Raw genomic sequence first — 20829 nt, forward strand, 5'->3', positions numbered from 1 at the left:
ATATCTCTTTTACAAGTTCTGATGGTGCAGTGGTTAAAGTGTTCAACTGCTAACTGAGAGGCTGGTAGTTTGAACCCACTAGCTGCTCCGCAGGAGAAAGATGTGGCAGTTGTTGTTGTTATGTGCCGTCGAGTTGGACCCGACTTATAGCGACCCCTCCTTGAGTTTCTGAGGCAGTATCACTATGGAAGTAGATTGTCCAACCTTCCTTCTGAAGAGTGTCTGGTAGGTTTGAACCACCAGTCTTTTGGTTAGCAGTCAAGTGCCTTAGATCCTATGCTACCAGAGCTCCTAGATGTGGCAGTACACTTCCTTAAAGATTTACAGCCTGGAAAATTGTGGGGCTGTAAAACTCTATCCTATAGGATCACTATAAGTCAGAATTGACTTGAGAGCAGTGGATTAGTTAATTGATGTCTCTTTTAAAGAAGCCTCAACTTCCCCCTCCATCTGATTGAGCAGATAGTATCACACACCCACAACTATACTGACTACCTGGCAGGGAGCATGAGGCGCCATGGTTTGCTTAGACCAGTGGATCTCAAAATGGAGGGTGCATAAGAATCACCAGAGGGCTTGTTGAAGCACAGAGTTCTAGTTTTCTTCCCTAGGATACCTAATTCAGTAGGTCTGGGGTGGTGCCTAAGAATTTGCATTTCTAACAAGTCCCAGCTGATACTGCTGATGGATACACTGATAACATTGCTCAGACAAATCAAAACTCACCCCCTTAAATACCAGGAAGAAGTTGAGCCAAAAACATGGCTGTTTGGAGAAAGGGAATAAATTCAGAAGCGTTCAAAGGCTTCTCTTTGCAAGGAATAGAGTGGGTGTAGCTATTAAATGGCAACCAATAAAGTCTTTCAGGTTGGAAACCACTAAAACCTGAACTTCTTCATAATAAAAGGCAAACTTTCATGGTCTACGTTGATTCCAGCTTCTTATACACCTGGTGAATAGCACTCAGCATTGCTCCTCACCATAGGCCCAAGGCTAGAACTGGTGCTGAGCTGATGCAGCCCCATGTTTCATCAGCTCTGATGCCCAGATGAGCCCATGGAGAGGGTGTGCTTACTAACGGCACACCAGCCAGTAGCTCCCGGAAAGGTCTCTGTTGCCAGCCACGCACCTCATTCCAGATCAATGTCTTGGGGGAAAAACCTCTATTTTCTCATAAAATATGGTTAAACCAAAATAATAATAATAATAATAATAAAATCAAGAGATGAGTTTGAAATGTTTCTTTCAGCTGAAGGAAGCCAGACTTTGGAAATACAGGCCTGGTGCTGTCACCAGCCTTTTAAATGTCTTCTCTGTGTGTACAGTAACACCCAAGTATTTAATTATGGTTTTCCATGAGCTGGGCCAAATATTACTATGCCATCCGTCCTCTGTGAGAACATGAACTATTCAATAATCTGTTCATTTGACCTTTTCTTGGCTGCTCCTCACAGTATAATCTCTTCCCTAAACAATTTTGATTCTCATTAGTTTATGATTTAATTATAAGCTTTTTCAGGAAGGAATGTCTAGGACCATTTAACAGAACTCAGAAGTGAAGTACCTGACAGGTAAGCTTTCTCCTTCAAATAACCCAAATGGGCAGGACACAAAAGTGTATTAAATGATATATATTACGGCCTGTTGATTGTCCTCTGCCATAAGTCCCCATTCAGGCTCCTGCATTAAGGCTGGTGTTCATCCTAAGTACTTTGGGAATCAGAATGGAGCATTATAGCAAATGCATCTCTAGCACTCAGCATTCCACAGGCCACATTACCACCAAAGCCCTGGGTATTTGAAATGAGCCAAGATGCATTTCTAATCTATATACCCAATTCTGGGGAAGAGCTGCTTGGAAGACAGCTTCAATCATGCCATATGCTGAAAGAAGAAAAAATATATTGCATACCATACTAATACTGTTTTTCAACAAAAAGATATCAATTGCTTGAAATAGAGTGCAGTCAATGACAAATCCATTAGCTGTGCCTTCCTCCTGCAGATTTAAGCAGAATTTGAAACACCAAAGAATAAACAACAAAAGAAAAAAAGTGTTGGTTTATCAAGTGTACACAGTATTGCTTTACTTTCCACCCAGCAGGAAAACAGGAAAAAATACACTGATAAAAGGTAAAAGAAAAAATATTACTTTCAGTCGAGTGATTTAGTTCTAGGTATGAATAACATCAAGCATTGTGCAGGGAACAAATGCCAATGTGTATTATTCAATGCCTGAGCACATGTTTCCTGGATAGACACTGCTGAGGCAACATTCAGGGCTCCATGTCTTTGCCTGTGTGAACCAATTATACCTTCAGTCAGGGCAGCCAGGTGCTTCTCACCTACCATACCTAACATGTAAGACTTTCAATTTCCTGGGAGTCATCACAGCCAAGTCACTGGCAATGAGAAAACTAAAAGTGTTACTAGAGCTGTCAAGACCAAAAGTTATGGCTTCCATCTCAGGTGCCATGTTTTAGCTAAAGTGTGCATGAAAAATACAAGCTTTCAGTTTCTAATATAGCTTTGACTAACAAGGATTTTGACAGACAATTGGCAGGATTTCACCTATATCAGCCATACTTTATAAATCTTTACAGACAGGTTTAAAATATAGTTAGCATCCTAAATTTCAAGTTCACAGAATATTTGATCTCAAGGAGAATACCTATGGAAATTCTAGGCTGTTCTTGCTGTTTGGCTATATATTTGCATATTGTTGTTGTTGTTATGTGCCATCAAGTCGAACTCGACTCATAGAGACCCCTCCTTGGGTTTCCGAGGCACTATCACTATGGAAGTAGATTGCCCAACCTTCCTTCCGAGGAGTGGCTGGTGGATTTGAACCACCAGCCTTCTGGTTAGCCGTCAAGTGCCTTAGGCACTATGCTACCAGAGCTCCCATATTTGTATATTAGAAAACATAAATAAATTTTTTGGCCGTATAAATCTACTTTGTAGGAATCCCCTTGAGGCCACTCATTCATGAAAGAGGGCAGCTCTCCCAGGCCCAGATCAAGGAATGTAGCCAATGGGCAAAACCTTTCAATTCTCTTGGGAATCCTGACAATCCAGGGGCAAATATGTTTCCATATTTCTGCCAATATTATAATATATGCCCAAATATTCAATACAATTTATTACTCTGAGACTATGTCCCTCCCTCTTTTCTTTCTTCTTTCCTTCCCTCCCTCCCTTCTTTCTTCTTCCAAGGCATGTAAAGATATAGCAAAATATATCATCACTTTAACTTAGATAGGGCAAATTAGAGGGCTTGCCAGGCCTCTAACCCAGCTGAGCATTGTAATTTTACACAACATAAGCTTAACTACTTATAGCTGAAGGAAGCAATTACAAACACAAACAAAATCATCAAAGAACACATTTTAAAAAGACATCAAATTTTATTGTTGTTGTTTGTACTCGGCTCCAACTCATAGTGACCTTATATAAAACAGAACGAAATGGTGCCCAGTCCTGCAGTATCTTCAAAATCATTGCTATGTCTGAGCCCATTGTTTTCAGCCACCGTGTGGATGCATCGCATTGAGGGTCTCCTTCTTCTCTTCTACTTTACCAAATATGATGTTTTTCTCCAGCAACTGGTCTTTCCTGATGACATGTCCAAAGTAACAAGATAAAGTTTCACCTTTGCATGTCTAAGAAGCATTCTAGCTGTACATTTTCCAGACAGATTTGTTTGTTCTGGCAGTCCATGGTATATTCAATATTCTTTGCACACCATAATTCAAATGCTGCCATTCTTCTTGTCTTCCATTTTTCATTATCCAGCATTTGCATTGCATGTGAAGTGATTGAAAACACCGTAGCTTGAATTAGGTGCTCTGTCATCAAAGTAGAAGGAGCTCTGGTGATGTAGTGGTTAAGGTATTTGGCTGCTAACCAAAAGGTCAGTGATTCAAACCCCCCTGCTGCTCCATGGAAGAGAGATGGGGCAATCTCCTTCTGTAAAGATATATACCCTTGGAAACCCAATGAAAGTTGCTATAAGTTGGAATCAACTTAATGGCAGTGAGGTGGGGTTTTTTTTGTTTTGTTTTTTTCATCATCACATTGAATTCTTTGCTTTGAACACTTTGAAGATGTCTTTTAGAGATTTTCTCAGTGCAATACATTATTTGACTTCTTAACTGCTATTTCCATGGGCATTGATTGTTGATCCAAAAGGAATGAAATCCTAATAACTTCAATTTCTTCACCATTTATCATGATGAAGCATGTTTCCAGGCCTTTTTCCTAATCTGTCTTAGTCTGGAAGCTCCACTGAAATCTATCCACCATGTGTGATTCTACTGGTTTTGAGACACTGGTGGCATGGCTTCTAGTATTATAGTCAATATGACAAACAGACAGACATGTGGTAGCAAATTTCATGAAGAATACCTTGTTCAAACACATCCATAAGGAAAAGCATGAATAATATTTATTCCAGGTGATTCCAGTGTAAAACAATAGTCCAGGACTGGATATTGGAGAGTAAGGAATGAGACTGGGTTTGAAGTTGGAAACAACCTCAGCTGAGCAGGTCCAAAGGCTATATGAAATGCGATGAGTCAGAACAAAGCAGTGGCTGTGGGCAGGCACTAAAGGGAGAGCCCAGAACCAATTGGGGCTTAAGGTAAGAGTAAGCTATTGTGGCACTGCATCAGTAATTTCTTTTAGAAGGATCAGCACAAGGCTGGTCCCTATGAGGCAATGGTTAAAAATGTCCCAAATGTCTAACTTTCCCATACTGCTGTATTATTCCATCATCTCCAGACTGGTAATCTGTAAAGGATAATGTCCCACAAGGCCGATATGAGTTCTATTGTTCACTTCCCCCTGGGCTGCTCCTGTCTGTTTTTAAGAGGAGAAATTCTTCCCTTGAAGTGACTTAAAGCCTCCAGTTTACAAATAGGTTGTATTTTATAGACACTGTGAATCTTGGGATTAACCACTTTTACCTCTTTCCTCTGCTCACCTGGGAGTCAAAGCTTATTTTGTTGCCCTGTTTAAGTAAGTACAGAGAACTGTTTGTCACATATCTTTGTACTGACTTAGTCTTTGTCCTAATTTGTCTTATCTTTATCATACTTTCACCTCACCCTGGGTCCTTCCTTCATATATTTCTGCAAACTATCTGAAATCTTAGTCACAAGGACAATTATGTAAACTACTTACTTTATAGTGGTTTGAATCCCAGGACTCTGGCTTAAATCCATTGTTTGTAACCCATAGAAACCACTTAAAGCCTCTATCACAGAAGCCTCTTTAAATTTACACTGTAAGCATTCCAAAGTTTTCTCTTCGCTAACCATGCCTCTTAGCAAGGGATTTTACCTGGTGCACAGTAAGTTATCAATTAGTAATTCAAACTATTCAATTAGCTGGATATAAAATTTGAGTTGGTCTTTTTCATAAAGCTTTCCCTAAGAATAACTTCTAACTTCTTAGTTAAGCATCAAAGAATGATGTGAAATGAAGTAGACTCAAGAGAAACCTGTATACATTAAAGAAAATGTTAAAATAGAGCTTCATTCACAAAATTACAGGCAGTCTTTGGGTTACAAACAAGAACTGTTCCCAAGTGCATTTTTAAGTTGAATTTGTAGTTAAGTCTGAACAGGTGTATATAGTTCTTACTTAGCTTTAGTTTAGTGCAAGAAGGAGCTCTAGCAGTGTAGTGGTTAAAGCATTGGGCTGCTAACCAAAAGGTTGGCTGTTCAAACCCACCAGCTGCTCCATGGAAGAAAGACGAAGCAGTCTGCTTCTATAGAGATTTACAGCCTTGAAACCCTATGGGGGGATTTCTACTCTATCCTAAAGGGTCACTGAATTAGAATTGACTCAATCGCAGTGGGTTTAGTGCAAGAGAAGGCGCAAAGCCTTTTTCATTATTTAAAAACTACACATACAGCAAATGAAGGTGATTGTGACAAAGAACTTGCAAGTAGGGGTTGGTTCAATCATTGCAAAGTCAGGGAAAACTTACATAATGTAAATTTTGTAACCACTCCTTAAAGAAAAATTCTAGTTTCAGGACAGGAAGGCATTAACCTGAAGATGGCACTTGTTGAGAGAGGTCTGACTGTGGCATCTGTCACCCATTCATTCCTGGGGTGTTTTGGCTCATCTAGGTGAAAGAGTGGAAATCTTCTTTTCTATCATCCCCTGAAGCCACCACCCATTAATGGCAGAGGACACTCCTCCAAGGTCAAGATCCAGGAATATGGCTAGATAGTCAGAACTCATCAGCTCTGCTAGGACTGCTAGGAATCCTGACAACTCTATCTGTGGGTAAGAAAGGACTTCTCACTGATGGTAAGAATTCCTTATCCAGATACCATAGCATACTCTCAGCATTCTTTGCACAGAGTGGGTGCTCAAAAAGCTTGTTGAATGAATAAATGGGCTCAGGGAACAAGGAACCAGATGGCACACAAGAAGAAGAGGAGGAGGAGAAAAAGAATGAAATTCCGATTTCCACAAGCTGGTCTTAGGCAAATTTGTAAACTAGGCTTTGAGACAGAACTGATTTGGATCCTGGCTCCACCATTTACAAGCTGTTTAACTTGCCTTCCCCCTGTTGAATAGGATAAATTTCCCTGTTACTTTCTAAAGCCAACACTCCCCTCTTCCCTTTACAAAGCTATTGCTTTTGCCTCCTGCCTATATTGTCAGTTTCTCCCTCCCAACTGGGTCATTCTAATAGCATTCAAAGATGCTATACAACCTCCAATTTCGAAAGTGATCCCCCAGGTCTGACATCTCTTCTATTACCATGCTATTCACTCATACGCAGTAGAAGTCTTCCAAAAGTTGCCAACCACTACAATCAAGTGTTCCCTTGTCTCTACTCAACATCTTTTGTCAAGGCCATCATGACCATCTTGCCAAATCCTGTGCTCAATTTTCAGCCCATTTTACTAAGATCTTACCAAAGCAGATGTCCCCTAATATATAGTGCTCCTCATTCCATAATAAGGAGCCCATGCTGAGAGATTGCTGCTGAGCTAGAGAATAGAATTCCCAGAAACCCCTACCTGCCCTACCAGTTGTGGATGTGACTGGCTCTTGCCATTGGACTAGGCTACATTATAAAAGATCTTGCAAGGCATAGGATAGCATTTGGATTTTATTCTAGAATTAATGGGGAATCATTGAATTTTTTTAGCAAGGTCTTCTTTCTCCTCTCTGAACCTGCAAAGCTCATTCCTGGTCAGGGTCTTTGTACTTACTTCTTGTTGTTATTGTTGTTGTTGTTAGGAGCCATCAAGTCAGCTCTGACTCATAGCGACCCTATGGACTACAGAACAAAACACTACCCAGTCCTGTGCCAGTCTCAAAATTTTGCTCTACCTGATCCCATCACTGTAGCCACTGTGTCAATCCAGCTCATTGAGGGCCTTTCCCTTTTTCATCGACCCTCCACTTTACCAAGCATGATATCCTTCTCCAGGGACTAGTCCTTTCTGACAACACGAACAAAATAGGCTAGATGAATTCTGGCAATTTTCACTTCCAAGGAGCATTCTGGATGCACTTTTCCAGGACAGATTTGTTAGTTCTAGCAGTCCATGGTACGTTCAGTTTTCTTCACCAACACTACAACTCAAAAGCATCAACTCTTCTTTGGTCCAACTTATTCATTGTCCAGCTTTCACATCCATATGAGGCGATTGAAAACACCATGGCTTGGGTTGGGCACATCTTAGTCTTCAAAGAGACATCTTTGCTCTTCAGCACTTTAAAGAAGCCTTTTGTAGCAGATTTGTCCAGTGCCATATGCTATCTGATTTCTTGACTGATGCTTCCAAGGGTGTTGACTGTGGAGCCAAGTAATATGAAATCTTTGAAAACATCAATCTTCTCTCCATTTATCATGATGCTGCTTGTTGGTCCACCTGTGAAGATTTTTGTTTTCTTTTTGTTGAGATATACTCCATACTGCAGACTGTACTTATTTATTCTCTCTTATTCAAGATTTTTGCATGGCTGGCACTTCTTATCTTTCCATGTCAAAGATGTCTCCACTAACTAAACCACCTAAATAGCATTGCTCCTAACATCCCCTAACTCTAATTTATTTTTCTTCATAATACTTATCATTGCCTGACATCATGTTATATTCACTTAGTCTCAAACTTTAAAGTGCATCAGAATCACCTTTAGCACTTGCTAAAACTACAGATTTATGTCCCAAATCCCCAGGAATTCGTTTGGTCTTGGATTGGCCCAATAATCTGCATTTAAGTAAATGATTCTGGTTAAAACAGATGACAGGTAGATAAATGGACTCTTCGTCCAGCCAAAGAGGTGCTGCTGTCTTCCACATTTGCCCTACAGGAAAGTAAATGCTGCAAATTCAAAGAGGATGAATCTCTGATAAGGGAGGAATCTTATCTAGTTAAGTCCTTAACTTGAGAAAAAGAGTCAACTTCCTGGTCAGCTTATTTCTCTGGAATTATTCTAACAGCACAAATTTAATTCCTCAAACACTGAAGTCATTGTGTCACCTTAGTATTTTACTTTATCTCTATGAGCCTCAATTTTTGCTTCTATAAAATAAGATTAGTAAATTAAGTGTTATCTTTGGTCCTTCTCTGCCCCAGAGCGACTTAACGATAGCTACTCATTCTACAGTGTTTTTAGCCTTGAGCAATAACATCTAATAAAAGGAGAATGTTGAGAAATAGAGGGGTTTATAATCAAACAGAAATGTCATTATAGGCCCCCAGAACTATATAACAACAGCTCATGGCATCAAATTGCCCCTGAAAGAAAGTACTTTCAAGAGTTGAGACTTGTAGGACTGCCATGGAGTTCTGAATATTTGGCCATGCCATATCTGTGCTAGCAAGTGCTAAGAACCTGGCCACTTACAAGTGTGCCAGAAAAGGGACATAGAAAAAATACATACAAATGGAAAAATTGAAGCTGAAATGCTATATATAAGTAATAAACTTCACAAATATTCAACATCCCAGATGCAAATCACAGAGAGATAGAGTCTCATTGTTCTATTGATTGCAACTTTTTAAATAGTGGAATTTTTGTTAAGTTATTTAAGGAAGGGAAATTCATGGTGTAGGGGAAGTGCCTTCAAAATGACAACATCAAGATAATATGGGTAAGGGAAATAAAAATGAAATGAGGGAAACTGTCATCACTTCATTTATTCAGAAAATATTTGTTGAGTAAAGTACTGTGCTAGGGACTGGAGATATTTGTTGTTGTTGTGTGCCGTCGAAGTCAGCCCTGACTCATAGAGACCCCTCTTTGGGTTTCTGAGGCAGTATCACTACAGAAGTAGATTGCCCAACCTTCCTTCAGAGAATGGTTATAGAGCAGGCCCTGTTGTCAAGGAACTGAGAGTATTCTAAAGGTCCACATCTGTAAACAGACAATAAACCAATTGCCATCAAGTCCACTCTGACTCATGGTGACCCCATGTGTGTCGGAGTTGAACTGTGCCCCATAGGGTTTTATTTTCTTTTAAAATGCATTTTATATATAATTTATGTACAGTGAAATACACAAAACTAAAGTGACATGGGTCAATGCTTTTTTTTTTTTTTTTTTTGCAGTGTTCCCTCCCCTCCCATTTCACCCCTGGCAACCAACAAAGAAAGTTTCCTTCCATATATAAACTTTTCCTTGATTTTTTACAATAATGAACTAATACTATATTTGTCCTTCTGTGATCGACTTTTTTCACTCAACATAATGTCCTCCAAGTTCATCCATGTTACGCAGTGTTTTGCAGGCTCTACATTATTCTTTAATGTTACATAGCATTCCATTGTGTATATGTACCACAGTTTGGTCATCCACTCTTCTGTTGATAGGCACATAGGTTGTTTCCATCTTTTTGCTATTGTAAATAGTGCTGCAATGAATGTGGGTGTGCACATATCTGTTCCTGTCCTTGGTCTCACCCCTCTAGGATATACACCTAGTAATGGGATTGCTGGGTCAAATGGTATCTCCAATTCCAGCTTTCTAAGGAATCACCATACTGCTTTACACAGTGTTTGTATTACTTCACAGTCCCACCAGCAGTGTACAAGAGTCCCAATCTCTCCACATCTCTGCCAGCATTTGTTATTTTCTGTCTCATTACTCCTTGCCATCAGTGCTAGGGTGAGATAGTATCTCATTGTTGTTTTGATTTGCATCTCTCTGATGGCCAATGATTGTGAGCATCTCTTCAAGTGTTTTCTGGCCACCTGAATATCCTCCTTGGTGAAGTGTCTGTTCATGTCTTCTGCCCATTTTTCAATAAGGATTGTTAATTCCCTTGGTGTTGAGGCATTAGAATTTTCTATAAAACTTAGAGATAAGTCCCTTGCCAGATATATAATTATCAACAGGTATGAATTTGTTGCTGTCATTTTGTTATGTGCTTTTTCATAGTGTTGATTTCTTTGTTCCATATAATTTACTGTGCTGAGCTCATTTTGTTTACGAATTGTGTTATCACTTCCTTTGTTGCTATTGTTTTAGTATTTGCTAAATATTTGTGCTGGTCCACCTTTTGATTTTGATGTGAAGGTTTACATTTTTCTTTGAGGACCCTGTGATTTATAATTTTCTTCCCAAGTTTAGAACAGTCCATTCTATCTTGTAGTTGTCTTGACTTCCCTACATTTTTTTGTAGTTACCAAAAAAGTAACTACACTTTTTTTTCCTCTTTTTGGTTTTGGTTATACTCATTTCTCAATTAGTGTCTCTAGTTCCCTGTTTACAATCTTGTAGGCTTATTTACTTTGGAAACTTCCATAGCTGGGTTGGTTTCTGGGTTATGTCATCATGTGTGTTAATGGTCAGTTGTTGTTTGTCATTGTTGATTCTCTGTCCAAAGGACTCCCTTTAGCATCTCTTGTAAGATTGGTCTGGTTTTCACAAATTCCCTTAATTTTTGCTTATCTAGAAATATCCTAATTTCACCATCATATTTGAGGGACAATTTTGCTGGGTACATAATTCTTGATTGGAAATTTTTCTCTTTCAGGGTTTTATATATACCATCCCATTGTCTTCTCACTTGCATGGTTTTTGCTGAGAAATCCAAGTTTATTCTTATTGGTTGCCCTTTGAGGTAAGTTTTTGTTTTTCCCATGCTACTTTCAGGATTCTTTCCTTTTCATTGGTTTTGGTGAGTTTGATGATGATATGTTTTGGTGATTTTCTTTTGGGGTCTATCCTGTTTGGGGTTCATTGGACTTCTTGAATGCATATATTCTCATCTTTCATTATACCAGGAAAATTCTCTTCCAACAAATCTTCAACAATTTTCTCTGTGGTTTTATTTGTCTCTTCCTGTTCTGGAATTCCAATTACATGTACGTTATTCCTTTTGATGGTATCCCACATGAACCTTAGGCTGCCTTGATTTTGTTTTAATCCTTTTTCTGATTGATTGCTTTCCAAAGAAGTATTGAGGTATTTGCCTTCAATCTCACTAATTCTTCCATTGATTCAGTTCTACTCCTTTGCCCATTCAATGTGTTATCTATTTCTGAAAATCTAGTATTAATCTTCTGGATTTCTGTCTGTAGATATTGTATCATTAATTTTTCATTTATTTTGTTATTTCATTTTTTTTATTGTCTTTCAAAATTGTTCTAGGGTTTTCTCTGTGTTTTCCTCAGTTTTGTCAGTGTTTTCCTTGACCTGTCTCTCAATTTGTTGAAGGTACCTGCAAAAAGGACAAGGAGGTCACATATTCTGACCTCCTAGAACCCCACAAAAGGAAGGCAGAATCACCATCAATAGCCCAACACCTATTACTGCAAGGCCAGATATGCTGCCTCCCTTCAGCCCTTTCACCAACCGTTCCTCCCAAAGCACCCACCACCTCTCTTCCAGGTTCGATAATTCACTGCAGTGGTCACACAGAACTCACAGATTATGGGGTTTATTAGGGAAGCACCAGGCTACAATTTGAGTTCAGGAAAAATGCTCAGTCTCTCTCCCCAGCCCGCTGTCTCTCAGCCAAGTCTCACACAGTCTCTCCCCCTACAGTGCATGTCCCTCGGTGTCTTAATCACCAATGCATGTCTCTTACGTCTCTTTACCAGCAGCACGCATCTCTTTCAGAAGCGTGAATCTCTTTCAGCAGCACGTCTTCCTCAACCAGCAGTCAGAGAGCATTCTGCCTCTAGGAGGCCTTCTTTTGAGCCTGGCAGAGTGGCCAAAATAGCCAATCATAGCATCAGAACTCTAAGCACCTGAGAGAGAGTGGGAACCTCCCAGAACATTGTTTTGCACCACTCCCAACAGAAATACTCCAGGTGGACAACTTCAGCAATCAGGAGCTCCTCAGTTGCTCATAGCAAATCCCACCTTGGAGTTTACAAAGACTTATGGCTAGAAAAGCCACACTAAGTAATTTACTACACCGCAGTATCTAAATAAAATTCTTCTGAAATCCTTATCAGGGAATTCCAGTGCTGCTTCTTCCTCAGGGATGGGTTTGGAGTCTGTATCTTGGTCCCTTGTTTCTTCTGCTTTATCTTGCTTCTTTTTGTTGACTGTGATGCTCTGTTGTCTCCAAGGCATTGTGACATTTTGGGGTTTATATTTAATTGGTGATTGTATGTTGGAGTGACTTGTCCACAATTTTCATTTTCTTTGTTTTGTTTGTAGGTTATCTACGTAAGCAGGGTACTGTGCTGTGCTCCTCTATGTGCTATTTGGCAGCACTTATACATTCACCATCTGTCTCCTTTCCCATTGTCAGTCTCCTGTATATCCCTGCCATCCTTGGCAAACAGAGCCTATTCTTAAGTCCCTGGAATTTGAAGGTGAATGCTGTCACTTTTAAATAAAAAATTACCTCTACATGTAAAGATTCAAAATGGCTGTGCCCTCAGTCACTTTAAATATCCAAAATGGCCACTGCTTGTAAACAATCAAACTAGCTGCACCCTCTGGATAGCTGAAAGTCCACAGCTCAGATTGTCTCCCTCCTTGCTATTTCCCTTCCTGGCCACAAGCCACAAGCGCGGTCATCCCTGCAGCCCTTGGTGATCAGGGCTGGTCTTTAGGTCAATTCTCAGGTCCCTACATCACTTGGAAATATTCAGACTGTTGGTGCTGTCAGAGTAGCTGACAGTACACTTCTCCAACCATCTCCATACTCACTGTTTGCATTCAAGTTTTTCCACTAGTTGGTGTCTAATCCACTTCTGTATTCTTCCTTTCAAAGCTCAGGGCTCCAGGATTATCTTCTGTCACTTCTCTGTCACTTGGTTTCTCTTTTCTTTGTTGAAGAGTTTGTGGAGCTTATCTGCCTATTCCACCATCTTCTGTGCTCCCATAGGGTTTTCAATGGCTGATTTTTGAGAAGTACATTGTCAGGCACCTCTTACAACATGTCTTTGGGTGGACTTGAACCTCCATCCATTTGGTTAGTAGTCAAGCACATTAAACACTGTGCCTCCACACAAACAATAGAAATATAGTTAGCAGTGACACAACAGAAAATTTGGTCCAACCTGCTAGGGGAGGAAGTCAGAGCAGGTTTATGAAAGGAAATGATACTTGAACTGGGACTTGAGAAATTTGCCAGGAGTATAAGAGAAGAAAAAAGGAGGCCTGGTGATGCAGCAGTTAAGCACCCAGCTGCTAATCAAAAGATTGATTATATGGCAGTTTGAACCTACCAGCAGCACCATGGGAGAAAGGTGTGGAAGTTTGCTTCTGTGAAGATTGCAGCCTTGGAAACTATGGGGCAGTTCTCCTATATCCTGTAAGGTTGCTACAAGTCAGAATTGACTGAAAAGCAATGGGTTTTTAGTTGAGAAGAAATACTCACTAGAGAATGAAAATAACATATATGAAAATAAAATGTGTTAATTTTATTAGCATTTTTCTTTTAGGTGTCAAGATCACCTTTATATATTGCCTTAGTTCTCTAATGCTGCTATAACAGAAATATCACAAGTAGATGGCTTTAACAAACAAGAATTTATTCTTTTATAGTTTAGCAGGGTAGAAGTCCAAATTCAGATTACCGGCCCTAGGGGGCTGGGTGAAGGCTCAACCTTGGCCTTCCACTCTGTCTCTTCTTCCAGCCCCACTGGAGCTGGAGGCTTCTCCTGACTCATGCAGCTACTGGCTGCTGAGGTTGACGAAACCAAGATCAGCATGCCACTAGTTCAAGTCCAGGAACAATCCCAAGATTGGCAGACAACATGGTCCAAAATGTGCCAAAAAGCTAGAGACCTTCCTCAAAGCTTCTCCATATACACTGAAAACAGTCTACACCCTGAAGGTAACTAGTTAGCTGCTCACAGCAGATTCCACATGGAAGTGATTACAAACCCATGATGGAGAACAACTATATTCAGCTGCCAAGCCATTCAAAACCATGGCCCAGCCAAACTGACACACAACTTAACTAGCACATAGATGGGTTGGCTTTGTGGCTCACTTTGACCAGTAGAATGTCACAGAAGTGATGATGTGCCAGTTTCAAACATAGGCCCCACAGGCTTTGCATAGTTCCACTTGCTTTCTTAGTCCCCTGCAACCAGGATCTGAACAAGCCCAGGTTACTTGTTAGACATGAGTGACCACATGGAAGAGAGCCATTCCAAACCATCCAGCCCCCAGACAATGTGTCAGCTAAGCACAGATGCATGACCACATCCACCCAAGATCACAAAAACTTCACAGTAAACCATGGACTCATGAATAATAATATGGTGGTTGTTTAAGCCACTAAGTTTTGGAGTGATTTGTTATGTAGAAATAGATCACTGATACAGCTCCTTCCAAACTCAGTCTACAATTTTATTAAACAAGGAAAAGAAAAAGAAGAATGACTTGAGTCCCAGCTTACTGTAGTTACCAGGCTGTCATGGAGTTTCCATTATTTCTTTTAAGCCATCATGGTTTCACTTGGAATCCTTTGATTCTAAATAATAATAATAATAATAATGCAGTTTTTCTTTTTCTTTTTCTTTTTTAAGAATCCAGTTCTGAAGCTCTAATCAGCATCACAGATAGGCTAAAACAAAATGCTATATCAAAATAATTTTTCTTGTTACAGCTTCTGTTTATCAATGACTGACACTTTTATCACCTCCATGGTCTGTTCCTGATCAAATACAGCAAATGAACTCACAGTTATCTCAGAAAGATGACTTCCCAGAACAGCCCAATAAGAAGAAAATAGAAAAAAAAAAAAAAAAGTATTCCTTTTTCTCATCTAAATATGGAGCTCTGGTGGCACTGTGGTTAAGGCTTTGGGCTGCTAACCAAAATGTCAGTGGTTTGAACCCACCAGTCACTCCACAGAAGAAAGATGAGGCAGTCTGCTTCTATAAATATTTACAGCCCTGGAAGCCCTATGGGGAGTCACTATGAGTCAGAATCAACTTCACAGCAGTGGGTTTAAATATATTCTGTAAGAAAGTAGATGGGTTTTCTTTACTGCCCATGTTCACTTTTAGTTTCGATGTATTGCCCAGTTTTGATTGTCTCATACAACCTCCAGTCCTACCTCCTGGCTCTGAATACAAACACACAATGCTAATTTTTCATGACTGCCTTCAATTGAGTCTCAGCACACTGAGACAAATGAATCAGCTGAGTGCCCAACTGCTAGGTATGATTTTAGGGGATCTAGATACCATTACATTTAAAGATATGGTCTGTCTATTTATTCATCCTAACCTTGGCTCATTAATTTTTTAAATCTGAATTGATGATAGAATGCAATTTGGAAATTAGAAAATACAATTTTCCTCATCAAGAGACTGAAATTTTATAAACACTTGAAGTCTTTTGTCCAATCCTTTTTATTTATCTATTTTTTAACTTTTTATTGTGATTTGGGTGAAAGTTTACAGAGCAAGTTCATTTTCAACAGTTCATACACATTTTGTTTTATGACATTAATTGTAATCTGCACAATCTAACAACACTCTTCCCACTTCCTCCTTGTGGTTACTATTTCCATTCATCCTTCTTTCCTATCTATTCCTGCCTTCTGACTTTATCCCTGGGCAAATGCTGCCTTTTTATCTCTTATGATTGATTGTTCTAAGGAGTGCTTACTTTCCTGGTATTAATTGTTCACCTCATATTAATTGTTTGGCTGAAAGTTGAGCCCTGGAAGTGAGTTCAGTTCCAGGCTTGATGGGTGACTTGGGGATTCCACCAGTTTCTATCAGACCAGTAAGCCTTTTTTTTTTTTTTTTTTTTAGTTTTGTTCCATGTTTTTCTTCCACTATATCCAGGATCTCCTAATGTGATCCATTTCAGAATTGCTGGCAGTGGTAGGTAGCTAGGTACCCTCTGGTATTTCTGGTCTCAAGATGATGTAGGCTGAGGTTCACATGATCCACTCTTGATTAAAAGAATCACTCAGTTATATAGTTCAGCATAATCAAGAAACCTAGAACTGAACGAATGTAATTGGTGGTCCTAACAAGTCTGTTTATTCAATTTTGTGTTGTTAATTGCCTTTCTTTGGGCTGATAAGAAGAAAAAAGGGAAGGGTACAGAGTATAGTATTTATAACCCAGTGAGATAAACAAAGCCTTAAGTGAGTGACCTGCCAGGCTGGAGGCAAGGTTTTAAAGAAGATAGAATTTGACCATGCTCTGGTCTTGTTCAGGAGTTCACAATACTCACCGTTGTGTTTCCTGTTATTCACCTGTCTAATAAAGATGGCATGTAGGACACAGGCATCTAATTTTTCTCCCTCTCAAAACTCCACTAACCTACAGTCAAAGATATTTTTTGTTAAAAAAATATATATATAATACACATCATAAAATTGAATAGAATTAAATATACAAAACTATACATTAAAAAAATGTGTGTCAAACTGATAAAATCCAGATAAGGTCAGTGAATTGTAACAATGCCAATTTCTTGGCTCTGGTATAAGGTGTTGTTGGGAACATTAAGTTGGCTCCAACTCATAGTGACCCTATGTACAACAGAATGAAACACTATTTTTACCTTCTTGACTTCCAGGCCTTTGGCAGCCAAGTTTTTAACCTCCTACTTTGTTCTTTTTCTTCAGTAGTGTTTTGCTTATCTGAGGTATCTTTCCTTTCTATATAAAATTAGTGATTGGTTTCTCCATGTTTTTAAATAATGTGGATAGAGTCTGGATTGGTATGGCATTGAATGTATACTTTGGGTAGTACTGACATTTTCACAATGTTCAATCTTCCAATCCTTGAGCATGGTATGTTCTTCTATTTATGTAGATCTCTTATAGTTTCTTGAAGTAGTGTTTTATAGTTTTCTTTCTATAGGTCTTTTGTATTCCTGATAAGATTTATTCCTAAGTAACTTATCTTTTTGTAGCTATTGTAAATGGTATTGATTTCCTTGTTTCCTTTTCAGCAATCTCTTTGCTGGTGTAGAGGAATCCAACTGATTTTTGTATGTTGATCTTGTGTTGTATGCTAAATATTTCAATAAGTTCCAGTAGTTTTGTTACTGATATTCTTGGGTTTTCTATGAATAGAATCATATCATCTGCAAATAGGGATAGTTTTACTTCTTCCTTACCAATTTGCATGCCTCTGATTTCCTTTTCTTGCCTTATTTCCCTGGATAGGACTTCCAACACAATGTTGAATAGAAATAGAGATAGAAGGCATTCTTGTCTCATTCCCAATCACAAGGGAACCATTCATTTCAGACTCTCTCCACTGAGAATAATGTTGGCTGTTGGTTTTTCATATATGCTCTTTAGTATGTTGAGGAATTTCCCTTCTATTCCTTTTTTTCTGAGAATTTTTATCAGAAATGGGTGCTGGATTTTATCAAATGTCTTTTCTGCATCAATTGATATGATCATGTGATTGTTTTCCTTTATTTTACTTATGTGATGGATTACATCAATTGTTTTTCTAATGTTGAACCATCCTTTCATACCTGATAAGAGTCCCACTTGGTCATGATGTATTAATTTTTTGATGTGTTCTTGGAATCTAATGGCTAGGATTGTGTTGAAGATTTTTGCATCAATATTCATGAGGGATATTGGTCTATAGTATTCCTTTCTAGTGTGTCTTTGCCTGATTTTGGTATCAGGGTTATTCTTGCTTCATAAAATGAATCTGGGAGGATTCCATCCTTTTTTATGTTCTGGAATAGTTTGAGGAGGATTGGTGTCAGCTCTTCACTGAATGATTGGAGGAATTCTCTATTGAAACCATCTGAGCCAGGACTTTTTGTTGTTGTTGTTGACAGTTTTTTAATGACCTGTTCAATTTCTTCTTTAGTTATGGGTCTGTTCAACTTTTCTAATCTCACTCTGTGTTAGTTTAGGAAAGCAGTGAGTTTCCAGAAATCTTCCCATTTCTTCTAGGTTTTCAAACTTGTTGGAATATAGCTCTTCATAGTATCCTGATTTGTTGTTTTATTATTATTTATTTATTTTGGTTCTGTTGTGATGTCACCCGTTTTATTTCTTATTCATGTTATTTGCATCTTCTTCTTTTCCTCTGTTAAGTTTGCCAGTGGTTTGTTGATTTTATTAATCTTTTCAAAGAACCAACTTTTAGTCTTATTGATTTTCTCTATTGTCTTTCTATTTCCTGTTTCATTTGTTTCTGTTCAAATATTTATTATTTCTTTTTTTCTAGTGACTTCTACCTCCTAGTTTGCTGTGTAGTGCCTGGAGTCTTAAAAGTTTTTCTAGGCTTTTTTTGGCACTCTTTTTCTAATTGTTGGAGATCTTAGGTTAAGGTGTTGAATATCACTGTTTTTGCTGTATCCCAAAGATTTTGGCATGGTCTTTTCATTCTCATTTGAGTCAAGGAATTTGTTATTGATTCAAGGAATTTTTTAATTTCATTTTTTATTTCTTCTATTGCCCATGTATTTTTAGAGAGGGTGTTATTCAGTTCCCATGTGTTTGATCTTTTTATGTTAGTCTTCCTAGTGTTTATTTCTAATTTTATAGCATTGTGATCTGAGAAGATGTTTTGCAGTATTTCAATGTGTTTAAATTTATTGAGACTTGCTTTGTGGCCTAATACATGGTCTATCCTGGGGAATATTCCTTGTGTGGTGGAAAAGAATGTATATTGTGACATAGCAACCGTTTTGAGGATGATGGATGATACAAGACCAAGCAGTGTTTTGATGTGCTGTACAATGGGTTATTCTGAGTCAGAACTGACTCAAGGGTACCTAACCACAACATATCTCTAAAGAGATTGACTCAAGACACACCGGACTGTAGACCTGTCTCATTAACATAACAAAGATAACCCATTCCCAAATGGGATTGTAACCACTGGCACAGAGGTTAGGATTACAACACATATTTTTGGGGGACACAATTCTATCCATAGCAGGTGGTTCCTCATAAAACTAAAAATAGAACTAACATATGACTCAGAGATTCCACTCCTAGGTATTACTCAAAAGACTAGAGAAGAGATATTCTAACCAAGTCTTGTACATCAGTGTTCATTGTAGCACTATTCACAATAGTCAAAAAGTAGAAACAACCTAAATGCTCATCAACAGATGAATGGATAAACAAAATGTGGTACATACATACAATGGAACCACTCAGCCAGTAGTATAAATGACATCTTAATATATGCTACAGAAGAGATGGAGCTGGAAGACATTATGTTGAGTAAAATAAGTCAATCACAAATGGAGAAATATTGAATGACCTCACTTATATAAAAAGACAAGAAAGACAAATGTGTAGTGAATAAAGCTTATTAGTGGTTTTGAGGGGTAGAAAGGAGGAGGAAATAGGGAGTTAATGGTGGTAGAAACATCACGTTCATTAAGGGAAGTTGTGCATCATTGCTTACCATAATTGTTGTCAATAAGTTGTATACTTGTAAAAAGTTGAATTAACAAAAGTGGTGTGATAGATATACCTACAAAAAAAGAGAGAGAGAGAGAGAAAGAGAGTAGCTGCTGAAGCTGATTATATACAACCAACAACTTCATGGGATTTGCTTTCTGGGCTTGGAGGGCTAGGATCATGACTTCATGGGACATCCCAATTAAGTGGCCTAAACTTAGTTTAATACCTCTTTCTACCTCCTAGTTTGATGTGTAATGCCTGGAGTCTTAAAAGTTTACAAGTGGCCATTTAAGGCACAGCAATGATGTCTACTCACTAAAAACAACAGAGGAAGAAGGAGAGTCAGAAATAGGAGGATGATTTGGAATGTTTGGCTAATTGTCTCCATGAACAACTGCCTCCTTTGCTATGAGATCAGAAGAACTGGATGGTAAAGAGCTACCATTATATTTTGATAAAAGATTCCATAAAGAACCCTGATCAAAAGGAGAAAAATGCAGAACAGAATTTCAAATTCTCATGGACTCCAGACTTCCGGGAGTCGTGAAGATTAGATGAACTCCTAAAACTATTCCCTGAGAAAATCTTTAAATTTCAAACTAAAAATATTCCCTGAAGTTGTTTAAAACCAAACAAGAATATAGCTTTAACATATGTATTTTTATGTGTTATAAAAATATCCATATGCAGTATGGCCAACTGACTGGAAGACATCCATATTTATACTCATTGTAAAAAAAGGGTGATCCAACAGAATGTAGAAATTATTTAACAATATCATTAATATCACACACAAGTAAAATCTTGCTGAAGATAATTCAAAAGTCGTTGCAGCAATATATTGACAGGGAACTTCCAGAAATGCAAACTGGATTCAGAAGAGGACATGGGATGAAGGATATCATTGCTGATGTCAGATGGATCTTGGCTGAAAGCAAAGAATACCAGAAATATGTTTACTTGTGTTTCATTGACTTTGCAAAAGCATTTGATTGTGTGGATCATAA

At 38.5% G+C, this 20829-nt stretch overlaps 1 protein-coding gene across 1 annotated transcript in view; it reads right to left on the reverse strand.

Moving 5' to 3' along the window:
- Positions 1 to 20829, reverse strand: part of KCNAB1 (potassium voltage-gated channel subfamily A regulatory beta subunit 1) — a 593583-nt gene that overhangs the window by 383160 nt on the left and 189594 nt on the right. The gene's annotated exons all lie outside the window — the stretch shown is intronic.

This window comes from Orycteropus afer, unplaced genomic scaffold (genome assembly GCF_000298275.1).
Source record: "Orycteropus afer afer isolate SDZICR_OR568_19922 unplaced genomic scaffold, OryAfe1.0 scaffold00109, whole genome shotgun sequence".
In the NCBI taxonomy this organism is placed as follows: domain Eukaryota; kingdom Metazoa; phylum Chordata; class Mammalia; order Tubulidentata; family Orycteropodidae; genus Orycteropus; species Orycteropus afer.